General features: G+C 44.6%; 1 protein-coding gene across 1 annotated transcript in view; it reads left to right on the forward strand.

Moving 5' to 3' along the window:
- Positions 1 to 27,686, forward strand: part of CD59 (CD59 molecule (CD59 blood group)) — a 499,932-nt gene that overhangs the window by 377,754 nt on the left and 94,492 nt on the right. The gene's annotated exons all lie outside the window — the stretch shown is intronic.

Consider the following 27,686-nt stretch of genomic DNA (forward strand, 5'->3'; position numbering starts at 1 on the left):
GTTGATAAAGCTTAGTGCAGATGTATTTAAATACTAACTTTGATGTTGGGCAAGTTGGAGTAAAGGAAAAAGGTTAATGATGATTGGTGGCTTGTTTGAGATGGAGGATTCTGCTAGAAGAGCATTTTGATGAGCAGAAAGGGTGGTGATAGGTAATTATATAGACAAGGAGTTAACACTTTAAGTTAGTGCAGAGAGATGAGTGAACTACACCAGCTAGATTTACTGCACAGTTTTGTTTATACTGTTGGAATTTGAAACACAAACACATCAGGAGCACTGTTAGTTTAGTTTATAGTTTAATAAGTGATGCATGTGCATAGTTAAATGATACATGTTGGTGGTTATAGTTAAATTTGCATTTTGCACAGAATATCTATTAAAAACAAGATCCTATTTACATGATTCTTTTATGTTACTTATTCTTAGATTGTATGTTAAGGAGCTGTGGAGTTGTGACTCTTGGTAAAAACTTTTCAAGACCTTTTAATTTCCTGTAGTTAACATAGAGGAGGAAAAGGCATTTGGCATGACTGGGGGGGGGGCTGTGCAGGATCTGAAGGTAGAGTAGGGTTAGTCCTGGTAAAAAATGACATCAAGTGAGAGACTTCAGAAATTATTGCAGGTTTGAAGACTACCTTGTAAAGGAATATGTGGTGGTATGCTGGAGCACAGTCCCACGATTTGAAGGTATAGATTAACTTTAGAAGCCTTCTTTGAGACAATGCTATTGTCAAATACTTCATTTGTTGCTATAGAAGGAATAATGAGGGAGTTGATTTTATGGTTAAATTGATGTAGAGCACAAACATATGAAGGGATGAAAATCTGAAAGGCACAAAGTGTTCTTCCAGGAATTGTCTAGCAAAGTGTAGTGGACCTGTAACCCAGGTTGATAAAAGCTATTGCTTTGCCCTAGGTGACTCGTATATGATTTGCAGCATGGGAGCTAGAGTGGACACCGGGGAAGGATGGGAATGATCAGCTAATAAATGGCTTATCCATCCAGTGGGGAGGAAATGTATCTAAAGGCTCACTGTTATGTACTTTAAGAGCAATGAGCAGTTCATTTGGAAAGCTGCACGTGCACATTCCCTCTGATAGCGATTGTGAAGCTGGCAAGACTGTTCCAAGAATGGGATCTAGGGCACACTCCCAGGCATACAGCAGGATAGATTCATAGCTAGTTACTAGGCAGGCAGTCCAGGAGACCATTGAGGAGCCTTTCCCAATTTGCCAAGGCACTGTCTGATTAAGTGACTTGCTTAAGATTACACAGTGTGCAAATAGAGACTGAGGGGAAACACTGTACAACAAGAAGCAGCAAGTAGCTTTAGTCCGTTGTGTTGACTGCAAGCAAAATGTTTTACCCTTCTGGGAACCTATCCCAGGGCCATGTATAACCCAGTTACTCTACCGGGAACCTAACCCAGGACCATGTATACCCCATCTACCCTGCCAAGAACCTAACCCAGGACTGTGTATGCTCCAAGTGAACACCCCACCACTTTCTCAAACCAGCATACCTGCAGCAGCAGCATTTTTTGTTTTCTCAAAAACCCTGGGGTAGGGTCAGGATGAGCCCATGAAAAGTTAATGAGGGTCCAGTAGACCTGATGAATGACTAGAGAAGCTGGTGGCAGCTGATGGTCAGCAGCAGGGGAGAGGAAAAGGTGTCTACACCAAAATGTAGAAAAAAGCAGAGGCAGAAGAGTAGAAGGAAATCCTGAAACTGGAGTTACCTGTAAATAAAATGGAAAGTATCTCTTTATACCGAGGAGGAGGAATAGGTTAAGAATGTCTGTGCAAGCATGGGATGTCAGTAGGGAAGTGGAAGCCATTGGTGTTTCATGCCAGGACTCTAGGGAATACAAGTAAACTGCTTGCACTGCTTATGCATGGAGGCATTAAGACACTAGCCATTGCAAGAATATGGAAAAAACAAAAAATTGCCAGTAGGGGCACTGAAGGTCCATGTAAGCAAAAAAAGACTTCACGGACCACCAGGCTGTAGTAAATTTCTGACAAAGGGTTTATCCTGTAAGCACTATTTTGTATTAAAAAGTGTACATTTTTATTGCAGGAATATGTGCTACAGACGATGGGTGCTGATAGCGTTACTTGATTTTCATGTGGTCACTTAGAGCAGGCATTATGAGGTAGGAAGTGCTCCAGAGATTTCAAATCTCCTTGAACACAGACATCTAGTTAAAATTGGCATGTAGAGTATACTACGTCATATCCACAGTCAGGTCATTTAGCTCCCTGTGTAATTCCCAGAGTAACTCTACAAAAAGTTATTACCAAAAATTTTCCTGACGTTGAGGAGGACCAAGCAGTGTAGCAAGTAGCTTATGCTCCTTGATACAGTTGCAAAAAATTGCATTACTTTTAAGCATCCATATCCACTTAAATGAATGCTGTTACTGCACTTGCACCCAGTCCAATTGCACCTCCTGATATCTTGCTCCTGAGGCAGCAACTTCCTTTACTCCATCCAATCTACAGTCCTACATTACGTGCCATGATGAGGGGCCACTTAAATGGAAATCTTGGAATGTGTCCGCAACCTTAAAAGGATATATAGAGCTTTGGGGCTTAGACAATCCAAAATCTCTTCACAATTCACAATTCCATCTAGTTCTTTGAGGAATTTGTGAATGCTTTCAACACTGTGCATCAGTGGAACCAGACTCCCAAACGTAACCCCACCGCCCAACCCACCCCAGCTTAGGAAACCTGACTGCGTCTACAGGTTTGGGGGATCTCTCTCAGTGCTACTACGGGAATCCAGTTGCAGATTGTGCTTTGATGTCTATGGATGTTACCAGAGGTCAAAGGTGTTTTTTGTCTTGGAGCATCCTTCAATTGACCAAGAGAGTAAGAGCATTGAACTGCATGGGAAGAAAATGTGTACTGCAACAACCCTAGCCTTAAGGTTATTAACTGTCAAATCTACATTTTAATACACCCTCCCTTGTTATGTCTGAGTACGAGTCCTCAGCCAGCACTATTTTCTCATTTCTTTCTTACATCACAGTCTGATGCAGATCTGTGAAGTAATCTGCCAGTCCATAGCCAAAACCTGAACTTCAAACAACCTAATTACCCAGCTGAGGAACTATTTCTTGTTCCTTTTATACTGTATGGTTAGCTGTCCATTGTTAAGACCAGTACTTGGAGTGTGGGAAAAAAAATCCCTTACTGATAATTTTTACTGCCTGTCTTTTTTGTCTGCGGCCCACAGCACTGTGTGCCCAATAGTCCCCAGTTTGTCAGTTTCAGTTTTGTAACCATTAAGCATAGGGTTGAATCCCTTGAAAAATATTTAGGAAAGGAAATATCTGGGGCCCTTGCACATTATGGCATTTCCCCAGTCAAACTGCAGTAGTTTGCTCATCACAAGAAGTCTCCAAAGCATGTTAGGGTCATGGATGATAGCCAGTCAGTGTTGGCCAGTACACCCAGCCTTCTGATTGTGAAGCGGTGACACCTTTACCGTTCTCTTCATCATCACATCATACAGCCAAGGCCACTACAGAGGTCCTTTTAGTCTAAAAGTCCATGGGTCATGGGTTGGGTCTAGGATCACTTTGCAGGTTTCTGCTTTTGACATTCAGTACATGACTAAATGGAAAAGGTGGAATTCCCCAAGACTTGGGCAGAGAATATCCAACACCACATCCACAACCAAACCCAAGAAGGCTGTATCTAGCATGCTTCACTTAGGCGAAATGGATGTCTCATGAGGTCTGTCCCCTGGACCTTGTCAGGCTAGCTGAGGATCTCATGGATATTTTTGAGATATGTAGAACAGATAACATCTGTGTCATATGCTGACTCATTCTTGGATGAAAATCTTACCTCAGCTTCACTACCTGAGAATTTCACCTTTGGGGAAACGCTCCACGAGGTAAGGGGTTGCTCAGCTGAGAGTCAGAGTACAAACCTTGACAATCCTCCAGTCTTGCTGGTAGTGGATATTCTTGAATCTTCACTGCAGCCCGACTCCCAGCTACCCGCTACTAGGAAGCCACACCATTTTTATAGGGCTGTAGATTCTCACAAGCCCTTTGTGGCAAATCCTTGGGTGGCACCTTCAGTTCACAAGGGAGTCTAAGATGGTGTCTCTAAGAACTCCTTGCCTACAGAGAAAGAGGGTAGGGACCCTGTATAGATTTGGTAAGGAAGTCCACACTTCAGCCACTGTGGCTACAGGGTCTGTCATTTGCCATTTTAGCATGGTTAAATGTCAAGGAACTCTCCTGGACCAGATGAAAGACTAACTGAAAGAGTTGGAAGACACAGCTCTCTCAAAGAATTTTTAGATCTCTGCAACTTCTGCTGTCAGGTTGCAAAACGTTCCTTGTATTGTGGCTTTGATGCTGTAGAAGTATTTAGCAAGGTGCCTATCTTTTGGTCTGTTATTAGGAGGCATACATGGTTAAGGGAGTAGAACACTCCAGAGCTTGTAAAATCTGAAATCTTGGATGTTCCCCTTGATAACAGTTTTATATGTGGACCCAAGGCCAAAGCCATTTTAAGAAACTGGAGGACCAAGCTAAATCCCTGCAGACTGCAAAGGACTACTTGCAGGTTAAGCCACCAAGATGCTTGGTAGGAACTAACTAACCAAGCCCTGGTCCTTTCCTGGCTCCCAACCTAGGCAAATAGAAAGGTGAGCCAGGAGAGACCGACAGAACAAAAGAGATGGCAAGCAGAACAAATTACCAGGCCTACTGGGCTCCATCCTCAGGGGCCCAGCAGGGAGCAGCCATGACTCCCTGTTCCTCGCCTTTCAAGCCTCATCTCAACCCCTCCCTGTTGCCCTCCTTTAAGAGTAGGAGGCAGGCTTTCCTGCTTTCTGAAAAGTTATGTTCTTACCCATAAAGTTCCATCTGTGTTGTACATCTTCATTCATTACTGATGGGTGTCTGTTCCATCCTCGAAACAGAGTCAGCCTTATAACAAGCTCATGCCAGCCAAAAAACTCTCAAAGTAAGCTTTACCCATGGTGCCCCTCTCCCTGTTATCGCAGATCAAGTTCGCTTGTGGTAAAGCGGAGGCATTTTCTGAATGCAGGATTTGGACCAAATCTGGACCTCCAGGAGCCCCTTGGAGGGGGAAGGAGGGTGGGACATAATGAATGAATCAAGTTGAACAACACAGAACATTATGGTAAAAACAGAACTTCTTTATTTGATGTTGTTGAGCTTCATTCCTTACTGGTGGGACAGAGACCCTTGCTAGTTTGTCGAGGCCCTTATGGAGGGATATTCCTGAGTACCATTGAACAAAAGGATGCTCCCCCCCCCCCCCCCGGAGACCAAATCCAATTTGTAATGAGTGATAAAGGTAAGAGGGGTAGCTGCACAGATATCATCCATTGAAGTCCTTGAGTGAAAAGTTACAGAAGTCGCCACTGATCTGGTGCAGTGTGCTTGACTTTGCTCGTTAGAGGAGTTTGATTATGTTGGTAGACAAAACGTATACAATTTCTCAACCACTTAGTCACTTTAGAAATAGTTCCCCAATTTAGTACCTGGAATAGGAAACAAACAATTGGTCTGATTTACGTACTGATTTAGTTCTAATTATCTACTTACAGCCAGCAAATGAAGGCAGTATTCTCCTTGGAGTAGTTTAGAAAAAAGACTGGTATGTCAGTGGTCTGGTTAATTGTCAGTTCTGAAATAATTTTGGGCAGGAAAGCAGGCTTAGTCTGGAGTGATACTCTGTCCTTATGAAAGACCATGTAAGGGCGCTTTATGCACAAGATCTGAAGCTCGGATATGCGTCTTACTGAGGTGATGGCTACTAAAAATAGGGATTTCCAGGATAAGAACTTTGTATCGCAAGTGGCAGCAGGTTTGAAAGGTGATCAGAGTCCGGGATTGCAGTACTAGTGTTAAACCTCTAGGTTCAATCAGTCCTTTGAAGCATGGTCTGATATGAGACCCCTTTCAAGAAGGTTTTACAGAAACAATGGGAGATTAAGGTTTAGTCTTGGAATCCATTATGGAAGTTTGAGATAGCAGCCAAATGTACTGGAGGCTGCTGCTTCCGAATGAAGACCTGGCAGGTAATCCAAAGCCACAGTAACAGGAGCTGAGAAAGGGTTTAGTTCTCTGTCGGGACCAAATTAGGAATCTCTTCCACTTGCTAAGATATATTTTCTTGGTGGAAGGTTTATGTGAAGCAAAAAGAATGTTACGTACCGGGGAGGTAAGGTTATACTGCCTGGCAGTTACTGGAAGTGGAGAAACCAAGCTGTCCGCTTGAGTCTGGATACGTTTTGGTGAATCGACCTCTGTGGGTGTGAGATTAATTCCTGAGTTGGATCCAGAATCCATGGTTGGCATACTAGGTAACGCCAAAGGAACGGAAACCAGAGTTGTTGGGGCCAGTAGGGTACAATGAGGATTACTCTGCTTCTTAGCTGAAGAAGCCTTCTTTAGAAATTGTGGGATTAGGGGAATGGGAGGGAAAGCATACAGAAGTCCCATGAGCCAGTCATGTATTGGAGAGTCCCTCTGGGAGTCCCCCTGCAGTGGAATTAGGGCAAAGTTGCTGCTGCATTTGTGATTTGCTGGAGAGATGAATAGGTCGCAGCAAGGCTGGCCCCATTGGCTGAAGATCCTCATCAATATGGTTGAATTGAAGGACTCGTGAGGCAGGAGGATACATCTGCTCAGTTTGTCTACAATCATATTGGAATTCCCGGGAATGTTCATTGCTATAAAAAGCAGTTGTAAGCCATCGCCCATTGCCAAATTCTCATAGCCTCTTGACACAGTGGGTAGAAGGACTTGGTTCACCCTGTTTATGTACCAGACCGCTGGCATGTCGGACTGGATAGCAATTGTCCCTGATGGGAGGGCAGATTGAAATGCTTGCAACACTAGAAGCACTGCCCTCAGATGTTCATCGTGCATACAGCTGCAGTCATAACAGATGGGTTATCCTGCCGTCAGGCGGGTCCTCGGTCGGGCGAATTCCAAAGTCTAGGTCCAGCGTCGGTTGTTGTCGCTTCTTCCCTGACGTCAGTGCAGCAGGGGTATAAAAGAGCCAGCCAACGCCATCTTCTTCAGTCTTTCTTGCCGCGCGGTGCCCGAAGCAGAAGCAGTTCGCAAGTGCTGGTCGGCCAGCTCCTGAGAGTTACGAAAATATTTCAGCCGAAGTCTTCTTGAAAGCTAAGTACCCCGTTGGGGAAACTTTTCTTGCCTCAGACCGATATCAGACAAAGTTAATAATTGCATTTCATGTGGGAAGCAAATACCGCATAAGGATTTCCACTCTTTCTGTATTCCTTGCTTAAGCCCAGACCACGACGTCTCGGCCTGCCGTTTTTGTGCTAGATTCAACAAACGCACTCTTAAGCTTCGGGCGGAGTTCGCCCATCACTATTTTGGTAAAAAAATTTAATTATATTATGTCGTCGGATACTCAGACTCCTGTTTTGAGTAAAAGACGCAAAGATAAGGACCGACATACGAGGTCCGCGACTTCTACTGACACCACGCTAAGGCCAACTACCGGTTCTCAGCGAGGCGCCTACGCAGCCCCTGAGTACCGATGACACTTCATTACCGGTGTCTTCTGTGCCCGAGGTCGCAGGCTCCTCGGCCCCCATTCCAACTACAGATACTGACGCCACTCTTGGCAGGGAAACTCAGAGTTTAGACAGGCCTGCCACTTCTCAAGGTGTCTTCAGGCCTTCCTCCTTCTCTATTAAGGCTTTTACAAAATCTAAAGCAGCCATGAAAACTAAAAAACAAGGACCTCAGAACCCCTCTCAAGGCCCCATGCCTAAAAAACAGATGCTTAAAATGGCTGGGGATTTGATTACTCTTATCAGGGGTTCTCAACCCCCCTCGGACAAAAGATCCAGATTAGAGGAAGACTACCCTTCCTCAGATCAAGCCTCTATTACCTCTGAACATTCTGAGGACCAGGAATATACATATTCTCCTTTTGAAGACTCTGATGCAGAGGAGTCTATTCCCTCGGTCTCCCCCCTGAGGACTACTCTTTTGGGGAAACCCTACATACATTGAGGGAACACTTTCACTGGGAAGGTCAAGATTACTCAGATTCCAAGAAAAGGCTCAGGGATTTTCTCTTGCTCCCCCAGCATAGGCCTCTGGCTATCCCTCCTGTCTTAGATATATTAGATGATGTGTACACAGAAGCCAGCCTCAACCCAGATTCTTTACCTCCAGCTCCTGTTAAACCAGACCGGTATTACTGGGTTCGTGATTCACACCAGTTCCTATACAAAAGCCATACTGCTGACCCAGAAACTATTTCACAGGGTCCCAAGGGAAGTAAGGCCTCTAATGCTAAAAACCCATTACCTTCAGAGAGAGATTCCAGAGCTTTGGAAAGGTGGGGGGGGGGAGGTGTATACCTCGGCCACATGAGGGCATTAAACTGTCAGTTCCATATGTTAAAGTATCGATAGTTTTTGTTATCTCAGTTGAAAAGCAAAATGACACAACCAGAACAACCAGATTTAAAAGAGTTGCAGGATTTGCTGCATAGTGCAGAGCAAGTGGGTAAACATACCTTGCAGTGTGTTTTGATGCTTTAGAGGCCTCATGTAGAGCTGCTGTTACAGGGTCTGTCATACGTAGACATGCTTGGCTCAAAGAGCAAGCCTTACCAGATCATGTCAAAGCTAAATTACTAGATGCACCTCTTCAAAAAGATGTATTGTTTGGTGTTAAAGCTGAGGAGGTACTAAAGAAAATGGAGGAAAAGGCGAGATCAATGCAAACAGTGAAAGATTTCCTGCAGGTACAACCTCCACATTTCAGCAGAAACGGCCTTCAAAAAATTGGTCCTTTCCAGCCACGGACAGACCCCAAAGAGGCAGATACAGGCGCCCGACGGGTAGAGGGCAATCTCAAGGATCATTCAGAGCCAGACAATGGCAAACACCAACCCCAAGAGGTGGAGAAGATAGATCACAGTCATTCAGAAAGCAGACAATGACTTTCCCCTTTACCTGCCAAGCAAAGCTTTAATGGCAGCACCTTTAGGTGGAAAACTGGCATTATTCTCAAAAAATTGGCATATTGTCACAAGAGACAAATGGATTCTGGACATTATAGACAGGCTACAGATTCCACTTTCACACCCTTCCAAAAATGAGAGGCATGCCAAACCTGTCACAAAATCAAAGGCAGAGGCACAAAAACAAATTTCAGCTCTCGTGGACATGAAAGCTGTTCAAGAGGTACCTGCAAAAGAACAAAGTCAAGGGTTTTATTCCAGACTATTTCTGGTACCAAGGAAAGACAAAGATTGGAGACCTATTTTAGACCTATCCATCCTAAACACATATTTACAGGTACCAAAATTCAAGATGCTCACACTACAGCAGCTTCTTCCCATGCTGGGCAAGGAGTCTTGGCTGGTAACATTGGACCTCAAGGAGACATACCTGCATGTCCCTATAAGACAAGATTGCAGAAGATACCTCAGATTTCTTGCAGGTTCAACCCATTATCAATTCTCTGCATTGCCCTTTGGCTTATCTACTGCACCCAGAGTGTTTACGAAATGCCTGGCATCAGTAATTGCCTTCTGCAGACTTCAAGGAATACAAATATACCCATATCTGGACGACTGCCTGATCCAAGCGGACAGCAAGGACATACTTCTGAAATACCTGGCGTTTGTAATAAAACTGTTGAACTTTCTGGGATACACAGTCAACAAAAAGAAATCAAAACTAATACCCTCTCAAACTATAATTTTCCTGGGTGCCAGCTTGAATACAAACACCCAGATGGCCTACCTCACACCAGACAAACAAGGGCAACTATCTCAATACTTCAGCAAAATAGCAAACTTCACCAGGCTGACTGCAAGGAAAGTCCTGCAGGCTCTGGGATTCATGGCATCTTGCATCCTGCTGATCCCATGTGCAAAGCTGCATATGAGGAAACTTCAATGGTACCTAAAAAACATATGGTCTCAACACAGCCACAGTTTGGAAACAATTATACCACTCATTCCATGTCTTCAAAAGGAATTTCTGTGGTGGGCTCAAGCATGCCAAAGAAACATAGGTCTCCCTTTCTGCATACCTCAAGCAACTCAAATCATCACAACAGATGCCTCGGACTACGCCTGGGGAGCACACATGACAGATCAGTGCATTCAGGGAAAATGGTCCCAAAAAGAGAAGCACCTACACATCAACCAAAAGGAAATGCTAGCAGTGCAAAATGCTATTATGGCCTTCAAAGACCTACTGCATCCAGGCCAGCTATTGATAAGGACAGACAACACCACAGTGATGTGGTACATAAACAAACAGGGGGGGACTCATTCTTACCCCCTGTGTAGACTAGCCATGACCCTTTGGAACACAGCTCTGGAATTGCAAATCCAACTTCAGGCACAATGTCTGCCAGGGAAGGAAAACACACTGGCAGACAGCCTAAGCAGAAATATGACAGATCCACACGAATGGAAGTTGCATCCTCAAGTTTTCGCAATGATAACTCAGGCATGGGGACAGCCAGACATAGATCTCTTTGCTACCCACAGAAATTACCAAGTGAAAACATTTTGCTCAAGGACCTACCATCCACAGGCCTGGAAAGTGGACGCACTTTCTTTCAATTGGACAACATTGACAGTCTATGCCTTTCCGCCTCTCCCTCTGCTGCCCAAAGTTCTATTAAAAGCCAGAGCAGAGAGGCCGAAAATGATTCTCATTGCTCCAGACTGGCCAAGACAACACTGGTATCTACTCCTGAAGAGCCTCACACATTCCCCACCATGGATCCTACCTCTAGTGCCTCTTCTGTTGTCCCAGCACAACTTCAAAACCCTTCACAGCCAGCTCAAAACCCTAAATCTAGCTGCATGGAGAATCCCTTGAATTTCCAACAGACTCTCCTCTCCAAGGAGGTGCAGGATGTCATCTTGGAGGCCAGAAGACCTTCTACTAGAAAAGCCTACTCTGCCAAATGGAAACGGTTTTGTGCCTGGAATCAGAAAAAGGGCCAGAATCCTTGGGTAATAAATTTACCTCAAATTTTACAGTATCTAGCTGAGATGTTAAACAGTGGACTTTCCTTCTCCTCCATCAAAATCCATGCTTCATCCATTTCTGCACAGTACAACACAGATCCTCCTTTATTCTCTCATCCTCTCTTAAGACAGTTCCTCAGAGGGGCTAAGAATATAAAACCCTCAAGGAAACCACCAGTCCCTGCTTGGGACCTCAACTTCATATTGGAAAAGCTGACCCTTCCTCCATTTGAGCCAGCTGCTTCAACAGAACTACAATACCTGTCATGGAAAACAGCCTTTCTTCTGGCTATCACCTCAGCACGCAGGGTTTCGGAACTACAGGCCCTCATGGCTGTGCAACCTTTCATCATTTTCCATCAGGACAGAGTTTCCTTATGAACCAACCCTACCTTTATGCCAAAGGTAGTATCCAGTGTAGCCTTGAATCAGACTATTCACTTACCTACCTTTTACCCTAACCCACAAAACAAAGGGGAAAGACTACTGCATTCCTTGGACATTCACAGACAACTTTGTTATTATTTGGACAGGACAAAGCCATTCAGGAAATCCGAGCAACTCTTTGTGTCCCATGCTACAGGTGCTCAAGGAAAGGCCATCTCCAGACAGACAATCTCAAAATGGATAGCCCACTGCATACGCTTTTGTTACTCATTTCATGGAAAAGCTGTGCCTTCAAGCATCAGATCCCACTCCACAAGGGCCACATCTACCTCTGCAGCTTTCCTCAGGGGGGTTTCTACCAAGGACATTTTGGATGCAGCCACTTGGAGTTCAGTGCACACTTTTGCCAAACACTATCACCTTCCACTATACTCTAAATCTAGAGCGGGATTTGCCACAGCTGTCTTGCAGGGCATCCTTGCTCCTCCTAGTTCCATTTAGTGCCAGCCACCCCTACTTAGCTTTGGGATTCTACCCATCTGTTATGACTGCAGCTGTATGCACGATGAATATAGTACAGTTTTGTACCTACCATAAATGTAGATGTTAGAGTGCTCATACAGCTGCAGTCCAGGTTTCCCTCCCTCCATCCCCTCTTAGGACAGGCCTTATGACTAACACCTTCTCATACAATCTATTTGGGGTATTGCTTGCATACTACTGTTTTTTTGATTATTCTACATTGCATGATTACATATGTTTATGTTTTGCCTTCCTTCTGGGGGCACCTGACATCTGGGGCAAGAAAAACTGAAGAAGATGGCGTCGGCTGGCTCTTTTATACCCCTGCTGCACTGACGTCAGGGAAGAAGCGACGACAACCGGCGGACCTAGACTTTGGAATTCGGCCGACCGAGGACCCGCCTGACGGCAGGATAACCCATCTGTTATGACTGCAGCTGTATGAGCACTCGAACATCTACATTTATGGTAGGTACAAAACTGTACTTTCTAGAACATGGATACTCAGGTTGGCCTCCATGATTGACCAAGTGCCTTGGACAGTTTTCCTGAAAATGCCCCCTTCACCCCACCCCCACACACCCTATCAGGGAAGCATCTGTAGTTACGGTGGCCTTGGGCTGAGATGGGGAGAAAGAGTAACTCCATAGGTTTTTTCTGGCTTCATCCACCAAATTGAATCTTTGTATCGCTTTGTTATGCGGATCTGAAAGGACATAGGATAGTACAAAGGTTAGCAGGGGCCACTGAAGAAGTCTCTTGTGTGGCATCACTAGGGGAACTATTGTAATTGATGCTGCCATTGAGCCTAAAAGTTGAAGGACAGCCCAAGCTGGAATCGTGTCTTCAGAGAGTATCACCCGGAGCTGGGACCTCAGTCTTTCTAATCTGTGATCTGGCAGGGAGACTAGGCAAGATTGGGTACTGAGTTGCTCCTATAAATTCCAAGGTTTGAGAAGGAGTCAACTTGCATTTCTCCCTGTTTATAGAGATTCCTAGGTATTTTGCTAGCTTTAGAGTGTAGTTAAAGGCCATAAGCAGTAGACGATTGGTAGGGATGGTAAGGAGTCTATCTTCTAAATACAGAAACACTCTGAATCCTTGCAGTCTCATGTGAGCTGTTACCACTGCCATGCATTTGGTGAACACTCTGGGGCTGTAGAGTCCACAGGGCAGAACCCGGAATTGGTAACGATTGGCTCCCAGCCAGAAGCTAAGAAATCTCCTGGAGCATTTGTCCATTTTTATGTGGTAATACACATCCTGAAGATCAGTTGAGGACATCCAATCATCTTTCAGAAGGAAGGGTAGGATAGACTGAACCATGACCATCCAGAATTTTGTTTGGTTGACAAATTTATTGAGAATGCGGAGATCCAAAATTGGTCTCCAGTCCCTGTCGTTTTTGGCACTAAAAAGAACCTAGAGTAAAATCCGGATCCTATTTGGTCTTGTGGGCCTGCTTCGATGACTCTGAGACAACTTTCATATTTCTTGAGCTTCTCCTTCCCTTTGGCTGGGTGGAACGTTGGGAATGTGCATTAATGGCTTTGGACAAATATTGAAGGGTATGTGATAACCTCCTGGCTGTTGTATTCTGCACCCAAGAATCTGTGGTTGTTTGCCAGGCAGGGTGGTGTAGAGAAATGTCCCCCATCTGCTTCCAGAGGAAAGCAATCGAGCTGTCTGTCAGGAGCACTGGTAGGGCTGAGAATTTTTGGACCTCTGGTTATGCAGACCTCTCTGCATCTGTGTCTTCCAGGTGAGCTACTCCCTCTGCCCCAGGGTGTAAACTCACCACGTGCGTCATGGAAAGGACCCAGGGATTTATTGTGCCACATCTTTCTCCTCCTCTGATTCCTAGAGTAGGATTGTTGAGGGGTGGAAAAATGTACACCCACAGCAGCCAGGGTCTTAACATCCTTTTTGCACCTGGCTAGCATGTCTTTCACTTTTGGGCCAAAAAGGGAAGTAGCTTCCACTGGAGCATTAAAATAAGACTTAAAAGGGTCTGCAAAGGTGCATCTAGGCATGACATCTCATGACAGTGCCTGAACACGCAGCTCTAGCCACCCCTTTGGGTAGCATGAGAGATAACCGCATGGACGAGTTGAATATGGATTCCAGGGTCGCAAGCTGCGAGGCAACTTTGTCCCGTACATCATCAGAAGCTGCTCCTGCTAAGGTTCTGGAGAGTTCCAAGATTAGGTCTCTCTGAAGCCTAGTAAAGTGTGCCACATAATTCAAGGAACAAATGGCAAAGGTCGATGAGGCAAGCGCTTGCTTCCCTGACCTGTCCACAGCCTGAAACTCCCTGTTTGGGGGGGGGGTGCACAGTCTGGCTCTCCTCTGCAAGCTGTTTCCTAATGGCCACTGCCACCACCATAGCATCTACTGGTAGGCCTTTGGACCAGTGTGGTCTTCCTTCAGGTGGGGACAAACTTTTGTCTGGTCTCCAGGAGATTGGTTCAGTAGTATCAGGACTCTTCTGTGAGCCCTGCACGATGAGTTGGACTATTTATCTGCAGGCGGGGTCACCCAAGAAGAGGGTCGAGTATGAATAACCTGCAAGAATATAAACTCCTCAGAGTAAGAGTTGGTGGGCTTCCAGTCTCCCTGCTACTTTAAAATCTCCAGTATGTCTCCAAAGGAGACCTCCTCAGGGGGCAACTGTAGGGGCACCTCCCTTTCATCGTAGTCCATATCTTTGGTGAGGGACTCTACAGGAGAATCCACATGCTTCCTCTTGCACGATCTCTTACATGGTAACTCTTCAGTGGGGGAGCTTCTTATGAGGACTCTGAAAAGAGGGCACCCGGCGTTAGGGTATCTTGAGGATCTTGTGCTCGATGTCCCAGTGTGAATGTGGTGACCTGTGTCAGCTGCAGTTCAGAGTGAGGACACATCTGGTATTCAGACGCTGATGGTTTGCCTGCAGAGGCAAGGGCCCTTTCCATTGCTTGGAAAGCTGGCCCACCTGAAGAGGGATGGGAGCCCAGAACTGAGAAGGACAACCTCTGAACTGGGCTCAGACCCTGCTCTGGGTCCACTCCCAAGGAAGGAGCCCCAAGAGGACTTGGTACTGCCAAGACTCCCAGAACTATAGTAGATGGCACCTTAGAAAATATCTGAGGGGGTCAAAAGAGGAGCATATGCAGGAGTCCGTGGAGAAAAACTCCTAACTCTGGTTGGGTGGGGAGTTCTGAAAGGTGTTGAAATCCCTCTGGCCGTCAGCAGCTGATCCACAAGATGCACCATGTCCAATTCCGAGAGGCTCCTGGAAGATCGGGTTGATATCCCTAACGGAGAGTCGGGCCATTCCAAAAAAGATCTATATTGCTGCCCAAAGAAAGGATCTGCCGTGGAAGATTATTGGGTGTGAGGGGCAGGCTCTCCTATCAGCACCATGGTCTCAAGACCAGTAACATGTATAGGGTGGGGGAAGTGACCAGTGCTGGATTTACTATTGTTGGTGCCGAATAGGATGGAACTGAAGTGCTAGTTGAAGGCATAGTTGGTGCAGTAGATATCTGTGAAGTGGCTGGTGATGGGGCCAAAATTATTGAAGACTGTACCGAAGTGGATAAATGCAGCTTTGGAACAGAGGATGGTGCTGTAGAGGGTGGTTGAGGGCCCCAGAGCCAAAGTCACTGGTGCCAATTTAGGAATTTTTGGCCTGGGTTCAGACTTCCCATCACCAGAAAGAGGTGAAGGAGGAACAGACTGACTTCATTTTTGTCCATCTTTAGAGGGAGTGAGCCCTCCGACCCAGAAATAGCCTCCGAGAAAGGTGTTTTTAATAGGCCCTTAATAATCTGTTTGTTTTTCCTCTCGTTTAAGATACGAGAACTGAACCCTTTATAAATATTAAAAAGGTGGTTGAACAAATAGATGTGGGACACCCAGACAATAGACACTAGAAACATGAGTGTCCGAATTGGGCATTTTGTGACTGCATTGATCGCATTGTTTGAATCCTGTTGCCCCTTACTTCTCAGACATGGGGAACAACTTCAGCAAATTGTTTATCTGGAATCAACAAAATACAACACAAATACAAAACCAGTACAAACTAGTAAATACAGAGATAGAAAAGGGTTTGTTTTTTTTGTTTGTTTTTTTTTTTTTAAGGCAAGAAAGAATGCCAGCAATGGTATGTAGATTACCTCAAGAGGTAAGGGGGAGGAAAGTAGAGAGATAAGTCATGTACTAATGATGGTACTATGATTACCAAGTTGGTAAGGAGGTAAGAACAATTTTACTCAGTAGGGGTAAAAGTTTAGCGATTTAAGTGAAGGTATTACAAGAGCAAAAAGAACTTCTGTGGAAAAACAGATTTCAGAATAATAAATTTTATAGTACTTGGCTAAGAGCTAGCTTGACGCATCTTGTTGGCTACACGGCAAACAAGATCTGAGGTAACAGGAAGAGGGGCACTATGGGTAAAGCTTAGCTCAAGAGTTTTTTTTGCTGGCATGAGCTTGTTATAAGGCAGACTCTGTTCCGAGGAAGGAACAGACACCCATCCAGTAAGGAATGAATTAAGATTAACAACATCAGATCAAGTGGTTACACATTACCCAGTGCAAATGGGTTATTCACATCATAACATCTGAGTAAAAAGTTCAATTTGTCTTTCTTCCAAGATTCTTTGGCTTCCCCTCAATTCCAAAAGATCAGCACAGTCTCAGATCAAGCTCTTGACCAGGGTTCCATAGGACGTGTTCCCAAGGAAAAGGCTATTGAAGCTTTTGTCTAGTACCTAGAAAAGGAACCTGGAGACCAATACTGGACGTCGGCTAAATTCCAAACTAACTCTGCCAAAACTTCTGCCCATTCTTATTTCCCAGGCTTATATGGTCATCGTAGATGGAAAGGATGCCTACTTGCATATTCTGATAGCAAAACTTTATTGTAGGTAAATCTGCTTCGCAGCAGGTGGGCAGTATTATCAGTTCTATGCTTTGCCCGTTTAGTCTGTCGGTTTCTCTGAGTCTTTATAAAATGTCTGTCTTCAGTAACTGCTTTCTTCAGGACTAAGGGTATTCGTATTTACCCTGATCTGAATGATTGCCTTATTCAGACAGTCCATAAAAGAACCAGAAGCTGCAATGCTCTTAACCAGGGACTGCTTTTCAACTCTGTCTAAACAAGTCAAAACCCCACTTGGAGGATGATTTTCTTGGGAGCTGTTCTAGACGCAGACAGGCAAATGACCTTCCTTCCTAAACAGAAGGCAGCCGCCTTAACCCAGTACGTCCAGTCCCTGCTACCTCTGATACCTGTGACAGCCAGAGATCCTCAGGACACTGGAGTACATGGCCTCCTGCATTCTAATATTCCTTGCCATTCTACATATGAGTAAAATCCAGTGGTATAAAAAAGCATGTGGTGTCAGTACCAACATCCTTTGAACCGCAAAATAAAGCTTCTCCCATACCTGAAAAAGGCAGTTCATTTGTGAATAGGAACCTGTCTTCAAAACAAGGGAGTTCCCTTCAAATTCTGGACAGACAAAAGTCATAACCACAGACACAGCATGGGGTGCGTGCCCACTTAAATATTTACAGAGCCTATGGAAGTCTGCTATTCTTAAGACCCATATTCAAAAAGAAATGTCAATATTCAGGGGCATGAAGGCATTCCAAAAAATTGTGTAAACTAGACACCCTTTTGATAAAGGCAGACAATACCACTGTGTTGTGGTGCATAAAAACAAGGTGGGACCCCCCCCCCCCCTGCTGCTTAGCAGTGCAGTTATGAGATGCACCTCAGGAAATGAGATTACATCTGATAGCATGTTTGCTAGTCGAAAACAACAATCTGGTAGAGTCCATCTGAGGAGGACCATATCGGACCCTGTCGGTTAGATGTTGAATAGGAACTTTTGCAAAACACTTAGATGGTGTGTGCCATCAGTAAACCTTTACTCCCCCCAAAAAAAAAAAAAAGAGCAACTAAATAAATATTGCTTAAGGGCTGAAGATAACAAGGCCTGGAGGACAGATGCTTTCCCACTGACAGGTGTGTTTTATATGCTTTCCCTCCCATACTAGTCATCCCAACATTTTTAATCAAAATCTGGGAGGAAGAGCCAAATGTGATCCTAAGTGCACCTTTTTGGCCAAGGCAGCATTGTTTCTCACTGCATGAGCAATCAAAAGACGTGGCTGCTTCTATTGCAGGTGGATGTTTATTGCAGAACAGAAACAACCATTCATCCCAGCTTGAGTGCCATGAGACTAACAGCATAGATATGATCCTTATCCGTCAAGGAAACTCCTTACACAAGGATATCTTAACCATTCTGAAAGTGGCTTGGAAATTCAGCACAAGGAAACTAGAATGGAAGAGATTGTGTATGGTGCCAGCACAGCTGCCCTTGTTATTGTCTTACTTGGCTGAACTTTTTTTTTCCAAAAAGGCTCTTATTCTTTCAAGATTCTTGTGTCTCCAATATTTGCTTGTCTTTCTATGCAGCCGGCTTTTTTCTCTAAACCTTAGACAAAACGGTTCCTTAAGGGCATCATCCATCTCGGGCCTCTGAGAAGAGCTGGTATCTTAATGTTGTCTTTGAGAAGCTCACTTTTCCTTTCACAGGTCTGCAAACATGAAAGTTTTATCTTGGAAAACTGCATCCATGATAGCCATCACTTCAGCCTAGAGAATTCTGGAGCTGCAAGCTCTTGTATGTACAGAGCCCTTCTTCAGGTTTCATCATGAGAGAATACCCGATAGAATCAGCCCTCTTCACTTTATGCCTAAGGATGTCACGGGAGATTTCCCTAAACCACAAAGCAAAGAGAGGATTCTTTGCACTTTGGATGTCCAAATACAGCTCTGGTATTACTTGGACAGGACAAAAGAATTCAGAAAATTAGACCAACTGTTTGTTACCTTTGCATGTAACAAATCAGGAAGCCCTGTTACCACGCAGACTGTTTGCAAACAGATTATGCTTGTACAAAATTTGATACCGTTTGAAATAAAAAAAAAAAAAAAAAGTGCCACAGCATAGTAGGACACACTCCCCTAGCCCTGTAGCAGGTATTGCTGCCTTTATCGGGGATATATCTACCAAGGAACCCCTGAAGGCAGCCACATGGTCCTGTTTTTACACCTTTACCAAATACTATAACCTTTCCAATTCTGTAGGGCCTCCTAGTTTAAGTCTTTCTCTAACTTGCCAACCTTGGCTTTGAGAAGCCTGTCAAGGAGTTTACTACAGCAGTGATACACAATGAACATAGTACACTTGTGTCTACTTAGCTTAAATGTAGTTGCTGTCTTCCGTCCCTCCCTCTGTATTCACTTTTAAGTCCCTTTCGCATTTATTAGCCATCCTAGGGGCAGTATGGATGCTTTGCATTCCTGACATAGGATGCGGAGGTTGTGGAGCTCCATTCTTGGGTAGGGGCAAGAAAGATCTGAGAAAGGTGCCAGCTTGACAACTCTCCTACCCTGACACCCTGTTAGAGTGTATCTGCTGGCCCATGATGAGGAGGAAAAAGCTCTGGTAGTGAGGCTTGACAAGGACTTCCAAAGCAGGAAATCCCAAAGCGTTATCAGTGTAACAGTGGATATGCTCTAGCATCTGCATTTATGGTAGATAAGTACAACTGCAGTTTACATGCTGCTGATATTTATTGCTCTGCACATTAATTAGAAGAAATACACTGATAGTTAATAACCATCTTGTGGATTATTATTTTACAAGCATCAATTGGCCCAGGTGCTTCAGGTTTTAAATTGCAGTATGAACAGTGTCTATTTGAAATGCTAGTTTTTAATTGCACATAAGCTTTTTATCAAACAAATGAGGTTGTACTGTATTATTAACCAAGGCTTGTACTATGACTGAGGACTTCCTTTAATTACTACATAAGCACTAGGTGTTTTGTCTTTTTGACCATGAAACTTGAAATAAGCACTACTGAATATTGCAATCTATTGGGTTAGCTAACTATCTTAATGTTGTACTGTGTGAACTTAAGGCTTGTACAATCACTATTGAACTATAGCATTTTGTAATTGCTGCTTAAGTGCTAAGGATTTTGCTGATATTTGCGACCTTTTGCCATTGAATAAGCATTGTTGCATGTCAATTATTTGTAGCTTCTTTGATTTATATCCTAAGTTACAAGCATATTCGGCTTAACTTGTTAAGCATTCTGACCTGCGGTATAAACAGTATTTATTTTGAATTTTACTATACATCTTATTTTTATTTGCTATTTTTTGTACACATTGTTTTAATCAAGCCCTTATTATTGCCTAATGCTTGCACAGTCATCACTATTTAAGCACCAGTCTTTAGCTGGTCCTTTGTTTTTGAATCCTTATGTAATTATCATAGAATATTAAATAATCTAAGCTGTAAGCATATTGAACTTAAATTCTTAGTCCTGAAATTTTCCCCATTTGTAGGCATTGTTTGTTCTCTCTTGTAAGCTTGGAGACGCTATGAATTGGTTTTATTACAACGTACATTTCTGACCATCTGTAATATTTGTGGTTTTATCTCAAACACAGCAATGTAAAAATTAAGAATCATTGCAGGAACTGCTTGAGATAAACCAAGCTAGGTAATATCTTGGAAGGAAAGACTGATAATTCATCAGACTGCAACAACTGCTGCTGTGCATATCATCATAAACTTTAAGAACTGGTTAGAAGATTTATCCCTTAGTAAAGAAGTAAATAATTTTAAGGTAGACGTGTGCAGACAGATTTCGAAAAGGTGTGTTAGAAGATAATGACAATAAAGTCATGCAGAAGAAAAGACAAATAATATGTCACAGGGGACAGGTAGCATGTCACAGGCAAGTTTACTGCATCGAGTAACATTTCTGAGATGGATATTATAGAGCTGAGATTACAATCATGACGCATATCCTGAATGAAACTTTATTAGAAATAAACTGGACGCATATAATGAAAACCAAAAAGAAGAAAAAGATCATTAACATAGTGGTCTTTAAGTGTGCAGGCACCTTTAATGTTGGAAAGAAGGTTAGCAGTATAGAAATTGATTCCGTTATTAAGAGTAGCAGAGAGATTGCACCCTGCAGGATAATTTAGTGTCGAGGATTAGTACAAGGGGACAGTGTCATTAAAAAGCACTTGATTTTAGAGATGAGGAAGGGGGGTATAAATCAGGAACATGGGGAACACTATTCATTTACGAATAAGAAAAAATGCTAGGAGTACTCTTGATTTAGATACCCTTGGTGAATATGAAAAATATATATATAAAAACTAAAAAGAGCCCTGGGGAGTGTGGGTTGTCATTTGAGTTCAGCAATAGGTTTGAAAAAGAAAAACACCATAGTGGATGATAGAAATCATTTCTCATGAAAACTGCAAGAAAACTAACTGACTTGTTCAAAGATAAAACAACAGTATCTCCTCTTCTAGCTTAAAAAAAAAACGAAAAGTTTTCTTGAGTTATTAGCTAAATTGGCAAAAGTATACTTGTGCATTCTAATACATGCTGGGACAAATGATTTAAAATGTGTAACATTAAATTCTATGAAATTTTTCAAATTATTAGACTATCGGAAACATTTCACATTAAGGCCATATTTAGTGATATGACACCCACTCCAAGATGGAATGATAATTCATCATCTGATGTTAATCTTCTTTCCATTCATCACTGATTGGGTCCAGTTCTGAACCCTTGGAGCTGAGTCGACCTTTTACCAAGCTCATGTCAGCCAAAAATATTCTTGAGCTAAGATTCTACCCAGAATGCCCTTCTCCCTGTTACCTCAGATCTTGTTTGGTTTGCTGCATAGCCATAGAGCCGCGTTTCAGCTGAGCTCTCAGGTAAGTGGAACTTTATTTGATATTTGTGTGAAATTTCTGATATCTTTATTTCTTATTAGACAAATAGTATTTCTAGTGTATTTCCTTCTGTCAGACCTTGTCTTTTCCTCTCTACCCATTTTTACCAAATTTCAAGTGCCATTGTTGGGACGGCCTTTCCTCCCTTACCCTTGTGGTATTCCTTCAATACCATAGCTGGTATTTTTCTTCCTGTCTAAACTATTAGCCTGTATTTTTAGTAAGGTGTTTCTGTTTCTCTCCTACATTTCACTGTACTTGGTACTGTTGTGATTTTTGAACGGTGTTTGACTTTTTGTTCTAACGGGTTATCCTGTTGGCCTGTGGTGTCTGTCTATCAAGATGTCGGATAAGAAGGGTACTTCAGGTTTTAAACATTGTGCTTCATGTAATGACAAGTTACCTAATAGTGATTATCATGATGACTGTGTATACTGTTTTGGTGTGCCTCACCTTTCGGTGCAGCCTCTGTGGGACATTTGTAAAAGTTTCAGTCAACGCACTTTTAATGAGTGCAAAAATAAAGTGATACTGAAAGGGTTAATTGTCTCTTTTCAGAGGCCTTTTCTGTGATGGAGGTCTCAAACCCTCCTACTAAAGACAAAGAGGTCCATTCAGTTCCCTCCTCACCATGGGGAGATCAGGGTAAGCCTGTCAAATCAAAGGTCCCAAAGTTGTCTTCAGAGCATAAGAGCATAAGTCTGCCTCTACAACTCCATTTTCCTCTGCTCCGAGCATCTCGAAACCTTCAATACTGGTGCCAGTTTCTGCACCAGTGCTGCCTCTGGCACCGATTATAGACCTCACTACACCTATTTCGACTTTGGCACCTATGGCCAATTTGGCTCAGGGCACACCTTCGGCTATTAGTTTTGGAACAGACTGTCTCAGCTCCGAGTGCCAGTTTGGCACCAAGCGTTGTACAAACTACATTGGACTTGACACCCTTACTCCCGGTCTCGAAATTGGAGACCTCGGTGCCGGCAGACCATGCACCATGGACCTAATACTCCCCTTCTGTAGATCCGTTTCTGGGTCGAGTATATAGCCCGTTCATTGAACATCCTGACTCTCTCCGTCCGGAGTATCTACTAGATCCATCAGGAGCCTGTCTGAACACGTGGTGCATCTTGTGGACCAGCTGTTAGCCAGGGGGATACCCACACTTTCTAAGACCCATCCACCTGCAGGACTTAGGTTGGTTTCTCCAGACTCCATCTTACACTCATTCTTCGACCATTTCAGTTCCAAACCCTTCTGCTCAGACAACCTTCTCGGAACCCCATCACCTCTGCACCTACAGTGCATCTTACTTCAGCTCCGAGTTTGTGCCTTTGGTCTTTGGTTCCTGTGAAACCAGTCCTTCCTCAATCTGGGGATTGGGGGATAGGTGCTTCTGTCCAGGGCACAGAGCCATCCTTCTGGGTTCCATCCTCTGTGCTGATAGCCACATCCACACCGATCCTGCTTGAGGCTCCATCCATGGGGGCTGGTTCATTAGAGCAGGGTGTGACCCCAATCCCGAGGTTGTCTTTCTCTGCTCCGGGCTGGCATCCCTCTTTGGGCAGGCCTACCTTCCATGCAATGGAGAGGGCTTTCGCTTCTGGAAGCACTCCTGTGATGTCGAAACCCCAGTTTTCGCCCCCTGAGCTACAGCTGGCACAGGCCACCCCCCCAGGATGCCGGGCAGAGAAGCCACAGGATACCCCTGTTCAGGGTACCCGCTCTTCAGAGTTCTCCTCAGAGACTCCCACTGAGGAGCCCCCTCCGAAGATGTGCAAGAGGAAGGACATGGACTCACCCGAGGAGTCCTTAACAGAAGACACTGATTATGATGATGGTGAAGGGTCCCCTCTGTCACTTCCTGATGTCTACTCCAGAGACATCCTGGAAATGCTAAAGCAGAGAGGTGACTGGAAGCCCTGCAACCCTTCGTCTGAGGAGTCTGAGTTCCTGCAGCTTTTTTGCGCCCAGCTTTCTACCTCTTGGGTGACCCCACCTGCCGACAAGCTCGCCGCGCAGCGCACATGGAAGAACCCTGATTCCACTGAGGTGATCCCTTGGAGACCAGACAGAATTCTTTCCCCTCCCGAGGAAAACCTGCATTGGTCAAAAGGGCTACCAGTTGATACTGTGGTGATGGTGGCAGTCACGAAAAAGGACTTGGCTGAGGAAAGTCCTGCTGTCCACCTGCCCAACAGGGAGTCCTGGGCGGTGGACAGACTTGGTAAGTGAGTTTTTGCATCCAGGACGTTTGCCCATACGGTCCCTGTACTATCTAGCGCATTTTACAAGGCTCCAGAGAGACTTAATCCCCGAACTTTCTGGGACGCTCACAGGACAGATGTCCTTCAAGAATGCAACTGCAGTCCTTACATATGGGTTGTCCTGCCTCAGGCAGCCCTTGGTCAGCCGGATTCCAAAGTCTGGGTCCGACGTAGGCTGATGTCGCCTCCTCCCTGACGTCAGAACGGCTGGGGTATAAAAGCATCAGCCGACGCCATCTTCCTCAGTCTTTCTTGCGCGGTGCCCGAAGCAGAAGCAGTTCGCAAGTGCCGGTCGGTCAGCTCCTGTGTTTTACGTATCCGAAGTCATCAAAAAGCTAAGTACCCCGTTGGGGATCTTTTTCTTGCCTCAGCTGATGTCAGAAAAAACTGAAAAAGTTAATAACGGTTTGTCTTGTGGTAAACAAATACCTCATAAGGACTTCCATTCTTACTGCCTCCCCTGCCTTGGCCCAGACCACGACGTCTCGGCCTGTGCTGCCTGTGCTTGCTTCAATAAGTGCACCCTCAGGTGCCGGGCAGAGTTTGCTGAAGACTTTTTTGGCGATAAATTCTCTTATAACATGCAGCCGGAACAACCGACACCTCATATTTACAAAAAACGGAAGGACCGGGACCGACATCCTCGGCCCGCGACTTCCACCAACACCACGCCAAAAATTACCGCGAGTGCATCGGTCTCTAATGAGGCGGTTGTTCCACCACTCCGGACCGACGACACCGCTTTACCGATCACTCCGGCCCCGGAGCCGGTGCCGGTGGTTGATTTTCCTCCAGAAACTGAAGCCCAAGATTTGCCTGAGACCATACCAGTGGACAAGGTTACTCCAGCACGTGGGGCAGCTAGGCCCCCTATGTCTGTCTGTCAAGGCCTACACACGTGCTAAGGCTGCTAGCCAGGCTAAGTCTCACCCTCCTAAAGCTTTGCCTCAGCCCACTACTGATAAACAAATCATGTCTTTAGCTGCAGATTTAATTTCTTTAATTGGAGGCTCCCAGGCCCATCCTGACAGAGGATCTCAGCCACCTTCTGACAAAAGGCCCAGGGTTGACCATACAGACACCCTTTCTTCAGATGAAGCCTCTGGTGACTCTGATCACTTAGATATCCAGGAAGAGTCCTTCCAGGCCTACGAGGATTCAGATGCGGAGGATTCTATCCCCTCAGCCTCTCCTCCTGAGGATATTTCTTTTGGGGAAATTCTCCACTCCATGAGAGAGCACTTTCAGTGGCAAGGCCAGGAATTCTCTGATTCCAGGAAACGGCTTTGTACCTTCCTTAAGCTTCCCCAACACAGGCCTTTAGCTATTCCTCCAGTGCTAGATGTACTGGATGATGTGTACTCAGATTCGAGTGCTTCTCCTGATTCTCTCCCCCCTGCTCCTGTCAAGCCGGACAGATACTACAGGGTTCCTGAAACTCACAAACATTTCTTTAAGGCCCATGCTGTTGATCTAGAAACAATTTCCCAGGGGCCCAAAGGGGTTACAACATCCACGGCCAAGAATCCTTTGCCCTCAGACAGGGAAGCTAGGTCCCTGGAGAGGTGGGGCAAAAAAGTTTATACCTCAACCACACTTGCCATGAGAGCCCTCAGTTGCCTTTTTCATATGTTTCAGTATCAGGATTTCTTGATGGATGATTTGCAGAAAAAGTTAGCCTCTCCTGAGCCTTTAGATAGCAAGGCCTTGCAGGATGTGGTTCACAACACACAGCAGGTTAACAATCATTTTCTTCAGTGTGGATATGATGCATTGGAAGCTTCATGTAGGGCAGCTATGACAGGGGCCGTCATACGTAGACATGCATGGTTAAATGAACAGCCATTACCAGATCATGTTAAAGCAAAGCTTCTAGATGCACGTCTGGAAAAACACAAGCTGTTTGGTGCTAATGCTCAGGATGTGTTGAAATCAATTGAGGAAAAGGCTAAATCAGTGCAAACAGTCAAGGATTTCCTCCAGGTTCAGCCACCTAGGTTCAGCAGGAATTGGCTTTCTAAGAACTGGTCCTTTCCGTACACTGATAAGTTTCAAAGGGGAAAAAACAGGCGTGCCCGAGGAAGAGGGCAATACAGAGGCTCCTACAGGGGACGCCAATGGCAACCGACTAATCAGAGAGGTGGCGCAGGGACTTCCCCTGCTCCACAGGGACAATCACAATGACTTACCTTTGACACCGCCGACCGACCAAGGCTCAGAGAAGCTCCTTTAGGTGGAAAATTATCCTTCTTTTCAAAAAATTGGCACATTTTAACAAAGGACAAATGGATTCTGGACATAATAGACCAAGGCTACAGGTTCCACTTCCATACTTTACCAACAAGACAAGGCATGCCAAACCTGCCACAAAATCAAAGGGCAGAGGCATTCGAACAAGTTTCAAAGCTGAGACAAATCAAAGCAATAGAAAAGGTTCCTCCTCAGGAACAAGGCCAGGGATTTTACTCAAGACTGTTCCTTGTTCCAAGAAAAGAAAAGCAATGGAGACCTATACTAGACTTGTCCGCTCTAAACACTTTTCTCATTGTACCAAAATTCAAAATGCTGACGCTACAGCAACTCCTTCCCATGCTGGGCAAGGGGTCTTGGCTGGTTACTCTGGACCTCAAGGAGGCATACCTGCATGTCCCAATCAGACACAGTTGCAGAAGATACCTCAGATTTCTTGCAGGGTCAGGGCATTATCAATTCTTAGCATTGCCTTTTGGCTTATCTACTGCGCCCAGAGTATTCACAAAATGCCTGGCATCAGTAATTGCACACTGCAGACTCCAGGGGATACAAATATACCCTTACCTGGACGACTGCCTTATACAAGCGGACAGCAAGCAAGCCTTGACAAAAAACTTGAATTATGTCATTCACTTACTACAGGCTTTGGGATACACAGTCAACTTACAAAAATCAAGACTACTGCCATCCCAACAAATAACTTTTCTAGGAGCCAAACTAGACACAGAATCACAAATGGCTTACCTCACAGAAGAGAAGCAAGAACAATTACCACATTACTTCAAAAGCCTAGCAAAGCTCACCCAGATGACTGCAAGGAAATTGCTGCAGGCCCTGGGTTTCATGGCATCTTGCATTCTACTGATTCCACTGGCAAGACTACACATGAGAAAATTACAATGGTACCTAAAAAGTTTATGGTCTCAACACAGCCACAACTTAGAAGCAATTATCCCACTCATCCCATGTCTACAAAGGGAATTTTTGTGGTGGGGCCAAGCAAGCCAGTTAAACAAAGGTATGCCTTTCAACAAGCCTCAAACAAGCCAAACCATTACAACAGACGCCTCAGACCATGGATGGGGGGCGCACATGGAGGGCAGATGTATTCAAGGGCAATGGACTCCCCAGGAGGTACATCTGCACATCAGTCAAAAAGAGATGTTAGCAGTAATGCATGCAATCGAGGCCTTCGGAAAATATTTTCAACAAGGTCATCTACTAATAAAGACAGACAACACCACTGTTATGTGGTACATAAACAAGCAGGGAGGTACTCATTCTTACCCCCTTTGCAGACTAACAATGACTCTTTGGGAAAAATCCCTGAAACTGAACATACAGCTACAATCCCAG

Source organism: Protopterus annectens, chromosome 9.part0 (assembly GCF_019279795.1).
Source record: "Protopterus annectens isolate FY-2018-M chromosome 9.part0, PAN1.0, whole genome shotgun sequence".
Lineage (NCBI taxonomy): Eukaryota > Metazoa > Chordata > Ceratodontiformes > Protopteridae > Protopterus > Protopterus annectens.